Source organism: Manacus candei, unplaced genomic scaffold (genome assembly GCF_025592945.1).
Source record: "Manacus candei isolate 608988 ecotype Guabito, Panama unplaced genomic scaffold, ASM2559294v1 h1tg000082l, whole genome shotgun sequence".
NCBI lineage: Eukaryota > Metazoa > Chordata > Aves > Passeriformes > Pipridae > Manacus > Manacus candei.
The window spans coordinates 539,270-559,551 of NW_026138130.1; the positions used below are offsets into that span (position 1 = coordinate 539,270).

Genomic DNA, 20,282 nt, shown 5'->3' on the forward strand with positions numbered 1-20,282 from the left:
CACAGGGTGGGGTACAGCAAGCAAAATTGCTTTTCTATTTAGTTTTCTGGTTCTTAAACACACAGATCTAATAGCTTTTCGCTTACTAAAGTCCAGATCCTTCAACTTAGAAACAAAATGAGTTTATTAAGTTTAGAGATATTTTAAAAATTATTCAAGCTACCCGAGGCAGGCACACACTATGAAACTAAAAGCAACCAGCTGTGAAGAAAGGGATTTTCCAGTCAGATTGAACGGAGTGAAGGAGTGGCAGTTGGCTATTCAGGGACCATAAGTATTAAATATCTCCAGAGTGAAGCAAAACTTGCTAGTAGTTTTCAGTAACATTGAAAAAAATAAACTTAAATCACTCTTTCTGTGCAGTAACGAAAAAGAGAAAAAAGTAACCTTCTTTGATATAGCACTGGACAAAAAAAAGTCACTCCAAGTTTTCAACTCAAAGTGTAAGCCTAATGTAAATCCAGCTACTCTTATGATAAAAGGTTAAAATCCTCAGCTACCCCCAGGAATTCAGTGCTATCCTTCCAAACCTGCCAGTAGTTCCAAGGGGCAGGAAGGAAAGGACAGCAGGGAATATGCTCTTCTGCTGACCAAGTTGTTCCGTGTCTGTTTACACCTTGAAGTTTTGTTGACTGCACTGCCAGGACAACCCTGCTGGTTGCTCATACCTGTTGTCAAGCAAAATAAACGGTGGCAGTAAAAGCAGTTTTGTGCCAGCATAACCAAGTCTGGGTATAAACACAGTTCAGCCTTTCCAGATGTATTTGAAGTGCTGTAAAACATTAATCCCTCTGCTGCTTGCCATGTCCTGGTCATTTAAGTGCTCTGAAGTTCACTACAGGCCCTGTCACTCAGCTTAACTTTTGTGTGAGCAGAGTCTGCAGACTTTGCCTGAAAAGGACACAGGGGCTACAACAGGGAAGGGAAGATGGATGGATTTTTGGGGAGGAGGAAGTACCTTAGGTAGGCAGGCAATGCCCAGCATGGAGAGGAAGCAACAGCTTAACCTGTGCCCAAAACACATGCTTGTCTACAACCCTGAGTTGCTCCAATGTGTTCCTCGGTAGCAAAATCATAGCATCATAGAATTAGTTGTGTTGGAAAAGACCTCTGAGATCATCAAGTCCAACCCCTGATCCACTACCACAGCAGTTACTGGACCATGGCACTGAGTGCCACATCCAGTCTCATCTTAAAAACCTGCAGGGACAGAGAATCCACCACTTCCCTGGGCAGCCCATTCCAATGCCTAATTACCCTCTCCATAAAGAATTTCTTCCTAATATTATAAATAAAAATGTCACCTTTCTCAACAGAACAAAGCAAACATGCCCAGGTGTGTTGTACCTCCAAATGTTTCAGTACAGACCTCTCTTTTGACATACAAGTTTTGCAATGCTTTTTTTAACTGGTGAGCTCTACAGATACACTTATACCTATCAGAATTTTAAAAACATTCACAAAAAAAGAAACACACGAAAGCATGTTTGCAGAGTTAATGCCACTTGTTGTGGCCATTAGGCACAAGTGTTTACTTTCTAAATCACTATCTGACCCCCACATTTGCAAGTAGTTGTAACTGAACCTGTCTGATGGTGAAAAGCTCAGGACTCAAGGTTACTATTAGTCAATAGCTCTATACTATTCTTTAATATTTGCAGGTAACCACATAATCTACTTTACATCAAAAAAACTCAGAAAGAGGATGTCAGACATTTACAAGGATTTTTTTAATTTGTATAAGGAAGCAGTCATTATTAACAAAAAAGCTACTAAAAAGATTAAGCAATACTTTTTAATTATTCAGTTTTACAACTAGGAATGTAGAGCTTAAAACCTTCTATTCAAAGGGTTTCAGCTATTTATTACCAAATATAATTCTCAAGCAGTATTCTTGCATTTTCAAAGTAATTAATACTAAAGAGATTGGCAGAATATGGGTAAAAGTTTAAATGTAGGACCTCAAACTATATCACAGTCCAAGTTCTCTAGTTTAAAACCAAAGCAAAAAACCCTACTCACAATTCAAGGTTTGTGCACGTGTATGAAAACGAGGAGGAAAATCTCTACCACCTGTCTGTAATTATGCATTGCTGCCCTCAACTCCAACCCATAGTTCCTCACACCTTTCACAACCATTATACCACTCCAGACTGAGGTCTTCAATTTACCTGTGGTACTGGACAAAAGAAATGAGGCAGCTGAACCCACCACCATCCTGGTTATCTGCCTCTTACCCATCAGAGAGAGTAGCAAAGTTGGCTCAATGGCAGGGACAGCTGAACAACCCAGTGTGGTTTCAGAAATCCTATCATTTTCAGTTTGCCTAATTTGGTTGGCACATAACAATGACCCGGGCTAAAAACGAGCCTACTTCAGAAGCTGGTTCCTAAGCCATGTACTCCCACCTCCACAGCAGCAGCAGCAGCAGTCAAGAAGAGAACAGCAGAGAGCAGGCTGTATTTACAATGTCAACCACCTGATTTCTGTCAACTGTTCTATGTCACAATCAGTACCTAAAGTACATAAGTACTTAAAATACAGTTCATAACCAGAACTTGAAGTTCTCTGCATTAGGAGACAGCTGTCAGAAACCATGATGATCTGCATCATCTTTGCTTTTATGAAATATATGCTTTTTCATAAATACATAGTTCTGGGCTCCTCAGTACTAGAGACAAGGAGCTCCTGGAATGAGCCTAGGGGAGGGCAAGAAAGATGATTAATGGACTGGAGCATCTCTCTTATGAGAAAAGGTTGAGGCAGCTGGTCCTGTCGAGCCTCAAGAAGAGACAAATGAGAGGAGATCTCATCCATGTCTGTCAGTGGCTGCAGGGAGGTGTCAGGGAAGGGACCAGGCTCTGCTTGGGGTTGCCGAGCAATAGGACAAGAGGAAAGGGGCAGAAACCTCAACATGAGGAAGAACTTCCTTCCTGTGCAGTGACTGAGCACTGGAACAGATTGGCCAGAAAGGTTGTGGAGTCTCCCTCACTGAAGATATTCCAGAACCATCTGGACACAATCTTGTGCCATGTGCTCCTGCTTGAGCAGGGAGATCAGACCAAATGCCCCACTGTGGTCCCTCCCAACCTGCCCCATTCTGGGATTCTGTAAAAATATAAGTAAACAAACTGCATTACAATTCCTGACTCCCCCAACAACCCCATGGACAGCACAGACCTGCATGAACATCACTAACCCACCTTCAGATTGCTTTTATTTACTTCAGCTCTAAAAGGAACTATCAACACTCCAGACATCTAAAGCAAGAAAACTGGAAAAAATATAGTAGTATTATGATGATGGTAGTTTATATGGGAAAAAATCCTTCCTATGAGATAATCATATACCTTTATTAAAGTAAGAGATCATACTGAAAATGTTTCTCCTCCAACTGTGCACTCATCCAAAACTTTGCACAACCAACATGAACAGAAACATTATCAAAAAGGATGGTTGCCTTTCCTCACCTATTTGCCTTCACCCTCCTCTTGCAGAACTGGTGGCATTCAAATAACCTCACAAAGTATTTCCTAGAAACAAGACTTTCTGACCTAACTTGACAGTTGTGCAGTTAACACCTCCCAATAATCACATCCCACAATGGCAAAATGCAGTCAAACACCCAGTCACAGAAGAACAAGTCCTGGCCACCCCCTGCTATGTAGTAGAGCCTCCTTCCTCAACACTGTAGTAAGCACATTCATGTAGAAGGTTCATGCTGAAGGATGGGAGCTGAAGCAATTGCAGGCTTGATACATAATATTAATTCCTCTTCTACATAAAATTTTCTGCAGGAAGCACAAGGTGCAGAATGAAGAAGTTGAGAAAGGTACAAGTTGCTCACGAGTGCTGATCTATCCACAGATTACTCAAATAATCCAGAAAGGCATTCACTGTCAAAAGGAGCAGAATGACAAGATACTCGCCAAAAACCTCAAGATAAAATGTTTTACCACAAAATGTGACAACACCATACAAAAATAGATCCCTCTCTACACATCAATGTCACTACTTTTGATGCAAAAAGCTATTTTTAAAAAGAAGAGATGTAGAGGAAGAGTTCTAATTTACAAGTAATTTGGTTTATATATAGCTGACTGACTTGCTACAGTGAGACATCTGTCACCATAGTTACTAATTACTACTCTTTAGAATGTCTCTTTTACTTGACTTTTGTCCTCACAGTTTGCAAGAATTTCTGAATATCAGCCTTCTGCTAGAAATTCTGGATGGTTTCGGGACAACTAGAAAAATTTTAAATTTATTCTCTTCACAGATGAATGAAAGTCTGTCCCTTCACATATGCCAGGCTTTAAAACTTCCTCTTGAACAGAAAACACAGAATAGATTAAGGACATTAACAGCCTCAGAAAAGGAAATGCAACTCCATTCTGAATATAGACAATGCAGAAAAGTTTCTTACAAAAAAAAAAATTCCCTCAACTCAGTACTAATTATATACTATTTTCTTGAGGAAAACAAAGGATATTTAATTTTCGGCCTACATGAAAATTCTCAAGTACTATTTTGATTCCATGTGAAATTCTCATCCTGAAAATGCTGAGATTTGATAAAGTGCAATCAAGAAAAAGATTCCCAAGAAATCATTACTCACACATCACTCCAAGATGCTCAAACTGACTCAACAGAATACTAAAGCAATATAAAAAGTGACTTATTTTGTCTTGCTGCTGTCACAGATGACAATGTCTTACACAAAATACAGACTTTGAAAAAAAACTTTCCTGCTCCATATTAAAAAGCTGACTCGTGCAATGGACTCATAAAACCAGTCAAAAGTAGATGAAGAACAGGTTTCTAGAAGGAAATTGAATCTTCTTGCAAAGAAGTTTTGGGCTTTATTTCATTAAGGAAGCTCAGCCTCTGGTTACACCAGACATTTCTACAAGCCATGTATCACATATCACTGTGACACCAGTGACTGCTTTGTATCATTTCCACCAACTTCTGTGTCCACATCAAACCCTGACCCTGGGGAAAACACACGGCCAAGGTGACTCTCTGAGGTTTCACTGAATGCTCCCGTGTTCTCTGTGTTAATCAACTACGGAAATACATTGCAACCTAATATGGCTTTAAAATAAAGAAACAAAACACCTTAATAGCCCATTACCCAGAAACTCAGGCTTCCTCAGGAGAATCACTTCTAAGTGTAAAGTATTGGTGAAATACTCATCAATCCCGATGCCATTACAGGAATACTTGCCTACAAAACTAGACTGAGAGCTAAACACAGTTATTTACTGTCATAAATGTAATGAGAGTTTGGCAAAATGACACAGTCAAACTTTGCAATAAGGAAAGTAAACACGCTCTTGAAGTGTACAAAGTCCCAGAGCCTGTGTTTGTAGGACACATGAGTCCAGATAAAATAAATAAGCTGTGCAAAGAGCAGGTTCCCATATATAACCGTAATTTCTTTTCAAATACACGTTTCTAAAGGTTTGAAATGTATCATTGCAATTTACTCTTGCCTTCAGGAGGCAAAAGCCCCCACAAATACCTGCACTAGGGAAAAATGCTAAGGCTATTCAGAAAACTAAAATTTTTATTCTTAAATTCACAATCAAAAAATAGTTAAACTTGATAGTTAACATTCTTTGGCCAACTTAATGAAGTGCAAGACCAAAATAAACTGTGGGTTTGTCTCTGACTATTGCAATGAAAATTATGACATAAAAAGGGAGATTTGTCATGTTTGGAAAGAACTGTGCCCTAATTTAAAAGCACGAAGGTAAGGCATAAATCTCTCCTGGTCTTTAAATTTTGACTGACCTTATGAAAACCTTGTATAAATAAAAAATAAAATCAAATATCTTCAACACCTACTAAAGAAACCCACTAAATTGTTTTTGTGGGAGAACACTGAAGAATAGGCAAAAATTACACAAAAAGTAGAAGATAAAGGGAAAAAAATGTTTTAAAAATAAGAGGAAATCTTGAAATACTATCAGCATCTATCTGTAAATATTCAGAAAGAAAAATGCAACACTAATATTATCCATTGTTTCTGCTTCCTCGAAAATCTTGAGCTAAGAAGATACCCAAGTGACTAACAGAAAATTAACTGAAATGGAAATTTTCCTAAAGAAAATCGGGCTACTAAACTTCTATCAGCAAACAATTACATTTTTCATTTGCAAGCAAATTGAAGAGAAACCACAACGGAAGCTGAAATTACCAGATACTCCGCCAGGAGAGAAGATCTACTTATATGAAAGCACAAGGAATGAGGCAGCTCGTTAGTTTGTCAGGAAACTCCAACTCCCAACATAACCCCAGACATTTCAAGGCAGGTGCAGAACTGCAAAAGCTGCTTAACTGTCTTGCTACTCGCTGCTAAGTTTCTAAATTAGTTAATCATTACATCAAAGCTCCTCTACTCCTGCCAAAGGAGAATCTGCTCTCATGTGTTGACTTTTCAACTGCCTAGAGAATAAAGGGAGAAGTTGTTCTCAAACTTTTCTCATTTCTACTCCTTCTACACCAGGCACTGTGTGTACCTACTGTCATTAATTCCATACTGCTGCTGGTTTACAGCAGAGAAAACTCCCAGTGATCACAGTCAGATAAAATAAAAAACCACATCAGATTTCACAGACACATCCAACTGCAATGCAACAGTGGTTTGGTATTGCCACAATAACACTACATAAAAACCCTAAAAATATCAGGAAGAAGTTGTCTCCCTTCCTTTTAACAAGGGTCATTCTATTTGAAAGGACTTGTCTATTCTGACAACAGTATTTTTACTTTTTTTAAACAAAGATCTGCAGCAGGCCCAGTTAATTCAGCTCTCCTTTGCAAAAAGCAAAAATTTCTTGCTCTCTGACATCATCTGCTCCTGAACTATTTATTAACAGCTGACAGGTGTCACAAGGAAAATAATGTTCAGCACATTCCTAAATTACAGTTGAAGTGACCATACTGAGTTTGATGCTATGGTGATAAAAATTCAAGGCAGCCAATAAAGATGCAGAAGTACAAGTCCTGACTGAAAGGAACTGCCTAAGTACACATGACACTGCACTAATTTTAATCATGTCAAACTAGATATTTTTGTAACAGGTCCAAACCACAAATATTACCCAAATAGAGTGTAGTGAGAGTTCACTACACAGTTCCTCATACTGAAAACAAGGGGTCACCAGAGCAATGTGCTCCTCTCTTGCTTTTCCGAAGACTTCTCTGTATCAAGTAAGGACCAAAACTTTTTTTTTTTTTAAAAATACTAAATTTAATTTATTTTCATTCTGTGTTTTGAACTCCAGCATTCCACACAGAGAGCAAATGCAATTAACTGGAAACCAAACACCGAAAGAGAAGGGTGCGGCTCCATCCTAAGACGGAAAATTCATTTTCCAGCACAGAGGAGAAATTTGACAATTGGGAGTTTAATATTTGTACTCAAGGCACTGCCAAGCCATACCTCCAACAAAGTGAGAGCGAAAATAGTCTGGGAGGAGGCTGTATTTATTTGCAATGCATTCCTGGGTCAAGATTTTCAACGCAAGTAGTAATTAAATGCTGGTATTTATGAACAAAGGCTGATTTATTCTGGTGCTCATTTGAGATCCACAATTTTACAATTAAAAAAAGATGGATTTTTTTAAGCTTAAGTTAAGAAATCCACATATGGAAATGGGTCTGCCAGCAACATGAGTTGGTTGTATGGGTTGGATTTTGATAGGCAATCTTAAAGAATATTAATCAGCCATTTCTTTAGCTGTGTCCTACTGGCTTCAAAAAAAAAAAACAGAGGCAGGTGCTGCAGCCTTCTCACAGGTTCCCAAGGTCAGAAGAACCTTCTCACAGGTTGACAACACCAGAACAACCCCAGCAGAGAGGAGTGGGCAGAGGCAGGTGGGGCGTTCAAGGATATGGTAATTACAGTTTCAAACAGTGACTCACGACTCACGCTCATCTCAGTCCTGGGCAAAACTCACAGCAGTGGTATGTTGGACTCACAGATTCAAAGGGTTGCTAACACAGCAAAACTTGCCAAGGTAATTATTCCAGTAAAGCTTTCTACACAGACTATCCTACCTATTTCCCATCATATCCACAGAGTCATCAGGGATGTTACACTGCTAACACCTGTGCCCATCAATGGTTTTCTTCAGCCAAGCTAAAAAAAACCAAAAACCAACAAATACATACAAATAAACAGTCAATAATCCAAACCTCTTAAGATCTCTTTGTCAATAAAAAAGTACCCAGAGCACAGCAGTGCCCATGACCAATCTGCCAGTGAGCACGAGGAGCAGAGGCAAGGGAATCACAAAGTCCTGCTGGTATCTCACACCCTTTCAGCTGAAAAGTCTGAGGGAACAGTTGTCTACATCTCAAAGATATTATCAAACCTTGCCATTTTTTGGACTAAGTGTGCCATATTTCCCTCTAAAACACAGAAAACATTTTTAAGTAAAAAAAGAACCTCTTTCCAGCATCAGTATTCTTGATTGGTAGTTTAAGAAAAAACAGCCTTCACTAATGTTTTAATTTAATCCTTTAACTGCCATAAGGAAATTTTCCAAATGGCAGATCCTTTCAGGTATAAAAATCAGAGAACTCCATCTAAATGCAGATTTCGGGTCACACTGTCCAACTGACAAAACACAAGATAACACTTTTCTTCCCAAGTCAATATACATTTATAATGGCTAGAAACATACACTGAAATTTTTCACAGTTCACCTACTAGAGCAGAGATATTAAGCTGCTGACACTGTGTACACTGAATCACTTGGTTGTTCTTTGTACTTCAGTATCATCACCATTCCCCCTCTCTTTTTTTTTTTTTTAACCAAGCAGTTAGGATAAGCTTGATAGCTTTTTATTCCAAATTTAAGTGGCTTCAATCCTGAAAAGCATATGCAAAATTACAGAAAGATGACTAGTCCCCCCTGACTACCAAACTCCTTGAGTGGAGGGTCATCAGGTGATTTTCCTCATAATAATGAGAAAAATGCTTTGAATTAGACAGAAAAGTGACAACTGTAGATAAAATATGATAAAAATATTCTACCTACCAAGAACCACAAAAGAGCAAATTAATCAGAGTGGCCTGAAGGACATGAATACTTTTTTTTTTTTAAACATCCACTCACTCAGAATTCAAGTCCAAACCCCACCAAAAGGTTACAAGTACCACTATCCCATAAAGAGGCCAAAGGCACATCTCAACCAGCACCAATGACAATCTCATAACATCATAAAAAAGTTATACAATCAATCCATGGGTTTTTTTTTATTTCCACATTAATATTTAAGGGTGGTAGTCCCTGCTATGGAATTATACAATCACGTTATGTTTTCTTTGTACAGTCCTGGTGTTATTCAGTTGTCACAGAGCAAGTGATGCCATTCCACAGACCAGGGAACACACTGATACTGTAAAAACCACAACACAGCTAATCATTTGCAAGGAAGAATCCTTGAATGCCTTCCCTAAGCACGGCAATGCCTTTTCCTTTCGCTGAGAGCAGAGCTGCAGCCGGCAGAGGGCAATGCCACGATGCTCACACTGCCCGGGCTGGGCACTGCAAAGACAGCCACAAACAGCAGAGTACCAACTGCAGCTGAAGAATGTTTATATTATGAAGGAGTTTTTCTAACACCGAAATTTCCATTAATTATAGAACTAAACACAAGTATTCTGTGGGTTGCCTAAACTATTAATTCCATCTTTACCGTCTGGGGCCTCCAACACAAGCTACTTCTGTGCTACAACATCCACATTAACAATTCTCCTACTTCTCAGATTTTAAAATTAGGTTTCTCAGCTTCAATGTTCCTGCTACTGTAATTATGCAAGTTACTGAAATACTACCCAGAATAACAAGCATATGTAAAAATCAGAATGCTGTCAAAGGCTTTTCCCATTTAATACAGAAATTGAACTTTCTAAACAATGGTAAAAAATATGTAGCTAGAAACTGGCCATACACTGCAAAAGAACTGGAATTAATATGTAAATCTTTTCAATGTCTAATCAGCATTTAAAATAAATTGCTGTTCTGAAAACAGTTAGGCTTTTTCTTTACAAAGATAGCCCTTTGTTGAAATGTATTCTTGACATTTAACATATTAAATTCTGCTATAATTCATTATCTGTGCTCTTAGAAGAACAAAAAACAAAGTCCAGAAAATAAAGCAACTCAGGAGAATGAGTCATTTACTAAAAGAAAAAAAAACATCTACCAACAGAAGCACACACACTGGCAACTCAAAGCAAAAACGTTTAAAGAATTATTTCAAAATCTACAGTCCAAACAGAACATGGAAGAAAGCTCAGCAAGCTTGTCATTAAAAATGATGACATTTAATAATAGTGGCAATGCACTGGTACTGTGCATCAAATCAGTCCCATCTACACTGGTCCATCTACTCCACAGAAAAAAGGAATCTGTACTGTACATCACCAAAACAGATGAGCCCTCAAATTAAGTCCACATAAGATTCAAACTGCACTCCCAGTACAAACACAGCCTTCCCACAAAAAACATGTTTGCTATTAAGTAATAAGCTTTGACATACCAAGAGGTTTGTCATACAAGCTTAAATTTAATACAGCTGTAGACAAGATTACACTTTGATTAAAGAAAAATCAGTGAGACTTTTACACTACCTATAATTACTCTACTATTACTATGAAGTTTTAATAAACTTTAATTAGGATTAGATGCTATCCATAGCTTGTTTCAAAGGGAAATAAGTTGGGCCACTGGGAACTGGCAGCATTAAGAGCAACATGGTTAAATACAAATTCAAAAGAAACATGTGTGTCCCCCATTGCTTCTTTCTTCTAAACTTCTCTGGAAAGAAGTTTTCTTCTGCAGACAAGTAGTATACTCAGTTCCTAAGCAAATACCAGGCATATCAAACCCAATAAATGATACAGGTTGGCAGAATGTTTCATTGGTTTATTAGAGGTTTGCACTATTTCAACCCTGTCATTAAAAAAAAAAAAAAAAAAATCTGACACTTTCACTAGAAGAATTTTCAAGTGTGCACCAAAAAAAATGCTTCAAAAGTTTGTCCAGCCAGTCTTAAAACAATTGAGATGTTTTTGTTACAAGAAAAACAGAATATGAAATTTGTATATAGATCAGTAACAGCTCTCCTGATTGTTCATAAACAAATTCATGGGAATATCCACTGAAGTTACAAAATCCCCCAGATACAGGAAGCAAGCAAAGGGCAAGGCCCTCCCCAGGAAAGCACCTTTCCACACGGCTCCAGGGAGGAGGCAGGAATTAGCCTGTCTACCACGGACGTGGAGAGAAATAAGCTAGTCCTTCTGCTACTTGATCTTAAAATTACCTCCTGCCTCTCTTGTCTGACAGTAGCTCCTTGGGGCTGAGGAAGAGGTTGTATTTTAGACATTGTTAAATGACAGACTGCAGCAGCTCTTGGAAGGCAACGTACACACAACCTCAGCTTTACACCCCTCGGCTTTGCTGCACAGCACATTCCCTGACCACACTACTCAGTACCTCCCATGTAGGTTGTCAGGGAAGTGTCAGGAATCAGCTCTCTGCTTTCTCCTCTCTGCACTTAAACTGGTTTTCATCCCAACAAGTTCCCTCTTTTGCCCCAGGTCGGTGCTGGAGCAGTGACGTTTCACAGCACATCCAGCTGTGCAGGACACAGCTGTTCTGCTCTCCCTCACAGCCGCTCAAGAGCTGCACCACAGGACATCTCCAGCTTCCTCCCTGTTTATATGTTCTGGTTTCTTTTGGAATAGGAAAAAACCCACACAGACACAGGGAGGAACTGAGTGTGGACCGGTCCCCTCCCTGCACGCAACTGCAACACACGCGAAGCACACGAGTGACTGGAAGCAAATCAGAATATCCTGTGTCAACACCAGCATTCAGCAAGGTACCTTAAAAACAATGGGGTGCTGCATTTCTGAACCTATATATAATTTCATTATTTAATTCTTAGTAAGTTCTCATGGGACAAACAAAGTGTACTTTTTACTAAGCTTTCTGATTTCAGGGCTTGATTCTCTGTCTCTTAAAATTAGATCAAGTCAGATAAAACAAACACGTTCTCTTAAAGACCAAGGTCCCTCATTTACCTTGTTACATTACACTTTTTACACTTAATTCAGAATTGACAACTTGAGCAGCTTATCCACCTATTGACTGCAGAAACTGGATGGACTGACAACTTCCAGACTCAGCAGCTGAATGTCTCCAGACTTCCAATACCATCAACTCAGCCAGTGCCAAGGAGAATTAATTCAAAGTATGACACACTGTCATCAGCCACCACCCAGCAGCGTTCTGCCACGTTTCTCAACCTCAGTATTTCTTAACAGGCACATCAGGAACGTTGATGTTTTCTTCACTTCCCTTTGAAAGGTTTAGCTTGAGAATTAAAGTACCAGAAACAGTAAACTAGTAAACAAAATTGTGTAAACCACATCAAAAGTTCAGAGTAACAAAACAGAGAAGAAAAATCCCAAGGCAATTCACACAGCTATCATTCTGAAAGAAAAAAACAATTGAATTTAAACCTTTATTCCTAACTACTCTATCAACACCTGCATATTTTGTATAAAATAATTTACAAAGAAATTCTTAAAATTTCAGAAAGTCCTTCTGGATTTTATCAGTCACTCATATATAGAATAACCAATGTGCAAATTATTAATCCAGTTTTCACTTACTACCTTACAAGAAAACTAATAATTATTTACACAAAGCAAGTCACTCATTATAGCCCATATAAGTTACTTTAATATTCCATAAGTTACAATAGAAGTATTCTTGCACTGGGCCTTATGATAGACTGCAACATATTTATTTCTTTGCCAGTTAGACAATACCAATTACAAAATTTCATGCAAAACCACCTATCTTTTCATTTTTTCATTCCCCTCTTACTAAAGCTTTACCAACTGTGTATGATTTACAAACATTTTGCTCAGCAATCCAGAAGCAAGCGTGGTCATGGTGAGTCAATCAATCAGCTGGAACCTCAAAATCACTTAAACTGCAATAGTTTACTGCTTGTATTTTCTCAGATTTATCTGCAGCATAATTTCAACTGAAAATTCAGTGTGGATTAGAAGGACTCAGTCTCTAAACCATACAAATAAAAAAGCAAATAAAATTTCAAAAACCAAAAAACTAAACCTCAAAACAAAAGAACCACCAGAACTAAGTCACAAACTTGATTCAACCAAATAATTAATTTAGTATAGAAAAAACAATTACCATTATTTTTTAAAGAAAACAACTAGAACTTTTGCATTCTGCACATATGAAGAGTAATCATCATGTCAGTTCAAGGATAAAAACATTCATCTCTACTCAGTATCAAATATCATGCAAACTAAACTACTAGATTTCTTCATGAAGCAACACACTCAAAGTATGAAACAAACTATTTTAGCCCTGACAGGAAACATATAAAGGACATAAATATTTCCAAGCTGCTATTTATAACATAAACCAAAACTACTGAAGGAGATTCTAACATGTAATGCTCTCATTAGCAAGTCACAATATAACCTTCAAAAACCAAACCTGTTGTAAAAACAGGTGAAGTGGTAAACAATAAGTGTCTCAAATATGGCATAGATAGCACATTCCTCACTAGGAGCAGTCTTATACAAAGTTTTATATAAAAGAGATGAAACTATTTTTCCTAAAATCTTTCACAGAAGATGACCTATCTTCCAACTGTAAGAGTAGTTCAATTAAAAAAAAAAAGTCTGCTCTAGAAATACCTACTTCACTACAAATGAAGCTCCTTCCAACGACCATTCTTGCACTGCTCATAACAATGGCTCTTCCAAACATGCTGAGAATATTTTGATAAAACTTAAACAAAGCTGGAAGAAGTAAGCATTTTTTTTAAACTAAATACTCAAACAGCCAATAAAAAGCTTTGTTACCTTAAGTGATAACTTTAGCATTGACAATCATTTTTCAACAGCGGAGAACTGCTCTTCAGGCACCTGAGCTTAGTGGCACAATTCAGAAAGGAGAAGTAGTAGCAAGTAGTAGCAATATATGTTTCCTGTTTTTCTTTTTTTTTTTTCTTTTAAAAAAAGGGCAACTTGCAGTCTGAAGTGTGTAATCATGGTTTCAACTGTTCTCCAGTTTCAATATTCCCCTTGGCATCGTTTGATCCACTTGCAACACTGATCCCCTTGTCTCTACCTCACAGAATTCCCAGAGTAAACTCCAGTACCTTCACTGCTCCTTGCTCTCCTCACCCGACCCTTTATCCCAGTTCTGCAGTGCTTTGTGCCTCAGTGCTGACCAGCAGCTCACCTCGACAGTTCTCCCACCAGACCACACAGATGTGCTTCCTGCCCCCCACAGCACCTGAGCACCTGCAGAGCCCCTTTCCACGTGGCCACCAGGCTCAAATCAGAGTAGCCGACCTCAACAACCGGCTCCTTGTTTTTAGAAGGAATGAGACACAGAAAAAGTTTCTTCCAGCCTTTCATCACACTTCCCTTTCACCTAATTTTCCTCTCTACAGCCCCTAAAACCACTTATGTCTGGGTGCTCCATCACCACGTGACACTTCAAAGTCACATGGACAAAAGATGGGAGGAATGCAAGGTGCACTAAGAGGGAATGCTACCACATGCTGTTCTTACCTTGCAGAAAGGGACAGCAGCAAGGGGAAGGTGGCAGCTGGGATTACAGTGACTTCCAGCCTTACAGACTCGAGTGGGGAAGGGCTATGCAAAAACAGACAGGTAACTCTTCATAAAAACTTGGAATTCTTTTCCTCCCAAAGAGTGGAAGGAAGACAGCACCAACATTATAGAGCATAAGGGAGTTGAAGTCTAAGTCAAGCCTAGCTTCAAGAGTGGCCCAAGTGTGAGAGTCAACGTGCAAAGGACAGGATAGATGAAGGACCAGTTATGCACAAGGGCTCACCTGACATGTGACAACTGGTTTAGAAATATTCTGTGCACACACAACCTTTTCTGCCACAGATTTCTTCTCATTTCTTCAGTTTTGTCAAATACCTTGCTTAGAATCAGTAATTTGCAGAACATTTTTTCACCTTCTCAATAGGAAAAATAAAGGAAAACTGAATTCCACATTCTGAAGGATCGTATTTTCTAATGGTAATAAATGAACATTACAAATGAAATGTAATGTTTATATTACATTTCCACGATCCACAAAGAAACACAATACACAGAGGCACTCGCTGCTACATAGGATTTAGGTCCCAGGAGGATCAGATAAATCAAACAAGGAACACCCTACTCTGATGCTGGGGTTCATTGTGCTTTTTTGCTGCCTACTCCATTTCACTCTTCAATTAGTTCAACTAGATTACCTCTCTAATGCTGGTGAGAGCATCTTGCTCTAAAGTGTTATGACCCACATTTTCAGAAACCTGTAATATATTTTGGATTTTGGACATTGGACTGGACACTGCAGAACAAGCTGACAAGATTTTGTTCCATGCTATTTGCTTTAGCAGTTTTGTCAAGGGAACCAGAAAGCACAAAGGAGCACAGAAATCGATGGTGAAAAAAGTACCTTTTGAATTGGAACAAACATCTGTCAAAGAATAGAACTGAAACCGAAAAGCATGATTTCTCTCTGAATTGCAGCTCTGAGCTTTGCAGAAAATAGCAAAGATTCCACATTCCATCACAGTTTTCATAATGCAATTGCTCATTAGCACTGTGGGAAGATGCAAGACGTGCAGCCTTCTTGCTACAGGACATCTTTTAACAATTCTTCCCAAACATAATATCAACATATCTGAAAAAAAACCTGTTAACAGTATTTTATAAAGAACAGTCATCCATGTCTATTCTCCAGAATTTGAAGCTCTAATACTTGAAAAAAACCAAACGACCCAAGTATTTAAATTATAATGTTCTCAAAACTTGTAAGTTTGGCCTCATACACTATTAGCATGTTAAACAAATATGTTAGTTATCATAATTCCGACATTTAAATGATAATACCCTTACTATGCCTGAAGTGTAGACAGGTATCTAAGTGTTTTACACTTGAAACAAGCTGCATTTAACTGAATTTACCACTTGTGATTATATAAAATAAATATACAAGACATTCCTCCCATCATAATTTTTCCTCAAGCAAGGTCATAGAGCTCTTTTTCAAGGCTTGTTTATCAAAGCAGATAAACTTTCTCCTTCTTAAGATGCCAGCAAACAACACTCATACTTCAAAGGCTGCATTAAAAAGGCAAGCTCTAGTACAGCTCATACTCTTTCAAATGCTCAGAAATACAACGCATCAGGGAAATAAGGAGCTCATCTGCACCAGCCTGAGCTCACACAGCATGTGCATAAATCAAAAAAAACCCTTGCTAAGATGTCAAAAAGGCCCTCAGACCTGCTCACAGACACCACTGAAAAATGTGCACTCCTGGCCAGTTGTAAGTACAAATGCAGTGCATCTGACACCCATCTGATTTTGGGGTAATTTATCACTGGTGTTCTTCTCTTTCACTGAAATGGGACATTTCATCAAGAATTATTAAAAGTACTGACAGAAATTCTACTTTAGAATAATTAATCAATAAAACTAATAACTAATTTAGTACTGAACGAGTGCAATGAAGTTAAAAAAAAGACCATGAAAGGAACAATGATGGGGGGGGAGAAGAACAAAACAAACAACAACTGGAAGATGCTCCATCCCTGGAAGTGTTCAAGGCCAGGCTGGATGGGGCTCTGAGCAACCTGGAAGGTGTCCCTGCCCATGGCAGGGGGTTGGAAGGATATAATCTTTAAGGTCCCTTCCAACTCAGGCCATTCTACGATTCTGGGATCAGCAGCAGGTTGGTCCTGTCCATTCACTGCATCATCTCCAGCTTTATGGAAAGGAAACCCCACAGCAGGAATTATATGGGTCAAAAAATAACAGCAAAGGATGTCCACAAGTATAAGCAAGCACTTACTATTTCTTAAATCCTTCTATTGTGTGAAAAGTTTTGTTCTGGATAAGAAAGAAAAGTCTCCACTCAGCTTTGCTCACCTGTATAAAAACTGTCTGAGGCAATACTTAAAGCAGAACTGTATAACATACTTGCTAGACTTAATTTGAGGCACAACATCAGCAAGCAGATCCAGTCACTCAAATAATGTTACAAGATTACAGGTACCCTAATATTAGACTCAAAACTACATAAGAGGTTTTAAAGGATCTTACAAAGCAATTATTTTTGTAAATCTTTTGGAAATACAAAACAGCAATTATAAAAGGAGATGCGTACAACTATGAAACACACCAAAGAGAGGACAAGTTACAGATCTCAAAGTAAAGAGCAGTCATCAAGATCCTTTAATATTAGTTTATAAAACTTAGATCATCATCTAAAATTTATCCAGCAACACTTATCCGGGGAACGCTCAACATAAAGCTGTGTGGGAAAGCAACAAAGGAAAATGAGCACACTTGCATTTGATAACCAGACCAAAAAAACCCTCTTACCTGCACATCTGCATCCAAAATTGTTCAACTGCAGGCACATTTACACTGACCTGTGAAGCAGGCAAAATCCCAGAACAGGGTGACCTGAAGAGCCCTCAGGAATGCAATCTGGATGTCCCAGAGTGGCTCAGGGAAAGTAGGACAGCTGTGCTGGTGCAGTGTTTTGCCAAACTAACCCTTCCCAAGCCCACTGTTGGAACATGGGGTCACAGAATGTCAACTTGCAGCTAAAATGTAGATCTGCATGGAATTCACCAGGAGGCAACATCCTGCAAAGCGATGGCTGTGCAGTCCCTGCTGCTCTCGGGCGGTGAGGCAGCACGTGTACACAGATCCCAACACAAACCAGGAGTTTGGAAAGAAAGGCTGTCCCTGTGTGCCTGTGCAATGCATTTGTTCAAGTACAAAAACCTCCAAAACCTCCCTTCTGTTTACATGGCAGTTAAAAGTTAGCCAAACACAGCATACGTACTTTTAACTTCCAAATGAACAGTCAGGTTCATAAACATAACTAAGGATCAGGATGACACTGTGGGCAAAGAGCATCAACAGACTGAGAACATTCACATGCCTTTCTATGGTGTAGGTAACGTATTATTAGTATAAATAGCAGTTCTCCCTTTAATCACATAGCAAGCCCTCTGTTCATAGACCAAATCACTGGCCTTCACTGTCACAAACAGTACTTATATACCTACCAAAGCTCTGCTTAAACAGCACAACCAAGAACTTTACCTAATGTCAACCAGCTACAGGGATTCCAAAAACAAATATGCCCCCTCTATGATAATCTGTATTCCTGGTTTTCTCTAACAAGTGTTGGAATATACAGTCTAGGAAAAGTCCTCAAAGAGGAAGACTGAAAAAAAAAAATTTCCCCTTTGAGTTCTTAAAAAGGAAGTAGTGGTTGACAGCTACAAGTGAAAGTGTTGTATTATTTCCACCCTTATGGAATTAGGGGTGGAACTAGGAACATTATTATGTCTTTCATTTAGTGCTTCTTTTCCTCCAGAAATTCTTTTAATATTTAGCTGACACATTTTGATGTAACTTTAAGTTACACTATAAAAGAAGTACTCCAGATATTTCATAATACTCACTTCTATCTATACATACACACACTGAAACTTAGAACATAATTTAAGACAAGAGCAACACAGGCTAACCCACCTAGGAAATGTCTCTGACAGTGACCTCAGAAGCTTATTTACTGGTAGGGGTTCATTTGCACCCAAAATCCTATCCCAAGTCCAAAAGTAACCTGAGCTGCTTAGACCTGCTGTGGAACTGCAGACTGGACTGGATGACCTCCTGAGCTCCACACCAACTTTAGTTCTTCCAGCAGTTCATCCATATCATAGAATGTGCTTTTCTTGTTCACAGTATTGTAACTTCCCTCAAGGTAGATACCACCCTAACTACTCAGCGACTTAGAATTCTAGATCCACAGAAGCAAAAGAAATTTCATTAAACTTATTCCTTGTCCTTTAAAAATATATGTTAATATTGACATAACCTTAAAAATCCTCTGGTATACAGCAAGAGGAATCCCTGTAATGATTGCAAGAAAACAACAAGAAGTTGCATTTACCTACAGAGATCAAAGACCTCCAAGAATAACTTGGCTGCAGAATGGATTCTTTCACAATCAGATATAAAAAGCAAAGCTTTTTTTTAATAAGAAAGTTAAAAACACGAAGAATTACAAATAATTCATTATCCCTCCTGAAAGCTTTCATATCCTTCAAGCACTTGGAAACAGCACATGTAAGTGCAAACATCAGCAACACCAGAATAAAATCACAAGTAATATTACAGAAACTGATTTGCAATTCTATTGCCCATAAATTCAGGCAACTATTACAGCTAACAACAACAACAACAAAATAAAAACGAGAGGATGACAGTTAATTGTACTAGGAGTTACTGGGAAAGGTCATCAGAAATTTAAAAGGCAAAAAGGTAGGCAGGTTAAAAGCCCAGCTTTGCAAAACCAAGAGATCTGACTTCTGGCTTCTAACCTACACAATTAAGCATTACACTTCAAGAAAAGCAATTAAAAAACCAGAAGGCAAGGCATAATGATCAAACTCGGTTGGGGTGCAGTTAAACCTCTTACAGAACATTAACAATATTGCATCAAACACTAAGTTTTAGAAAAACTTACGTTTAAACTTAATCTTGCTCAACTTCCAGAAAAGGAACAACTTTGGAAAAGTGCCAGGTAAGAGCAAAAACTGCCTATCAGATAAGACTAATGGCATATACAAATAGCAGCAGCCAGTACCAAATGTCTTCAAAAGAACTTGCTGTACAAATATCTGGCCCATAACAGAGCTTCACATCTCGGATTTGAAACATAAGCATTTCTATTCCTTTCTATTTCTTCCTTTAAAAAGGTTATTACTCAATGCAGTTAACAAGCACCCACAGCTTTTGCATCTTAAGCCCTTGCATTAATTTTATTTTTATGGAAGAAATATTACAACTGCAATTACGGAAATATACAGCACTAATAACTTTGTTCTTACTTTTCTATTCAATAGCCTCTTAACACAAGAACAGAAGGTCACTTGTCTGCTCTTATATGGCTTATATATTATCTGATACCTTGCATGGTTCCTATATTGAACTTCCTGTCAATAATATTTCCAGCATATTTGAATTATTATGTGAAGACTAAAACTGAACAAGATGTTCCTACTGGGAACAAACTTGCTTTAATAGTAGCACAATACTGTCAATATTTTTGTATTTAGTTACAAGTTCTCACTATTTTACACTATTAGG

The 20,282-nt window shown here is 38.3% G+C and overlaps 1 protein-coding gene across 36 annotated transcripts in view; it reads right to left on the bottom strand.

Moving 5' to 3' along the window:
• SLMAP (sarcolemma associated protein) overlaps positions 1–20,282 on the bottom strand; it is an 86,928-nt gene that overhangs the window by 57,846 nt on the left and 8,800 nt on the right. Inside the window, exon 1 of one of the 36 annotated variants that reach the window (XM_051811625.1) lies at positions 6,206–6,369. The exons of the other annotated variants lie outside the window; for them this stretch is intronic. The gene's annotated coding sequence lies outside the window, so the exon portion shown is untranslated. Of the gene's footprint in view, positions 1–6,205; positions 6,370–20,282 lie in introns of those variants that run through there. 36 annotated transcript variants of the gene reach the window in all.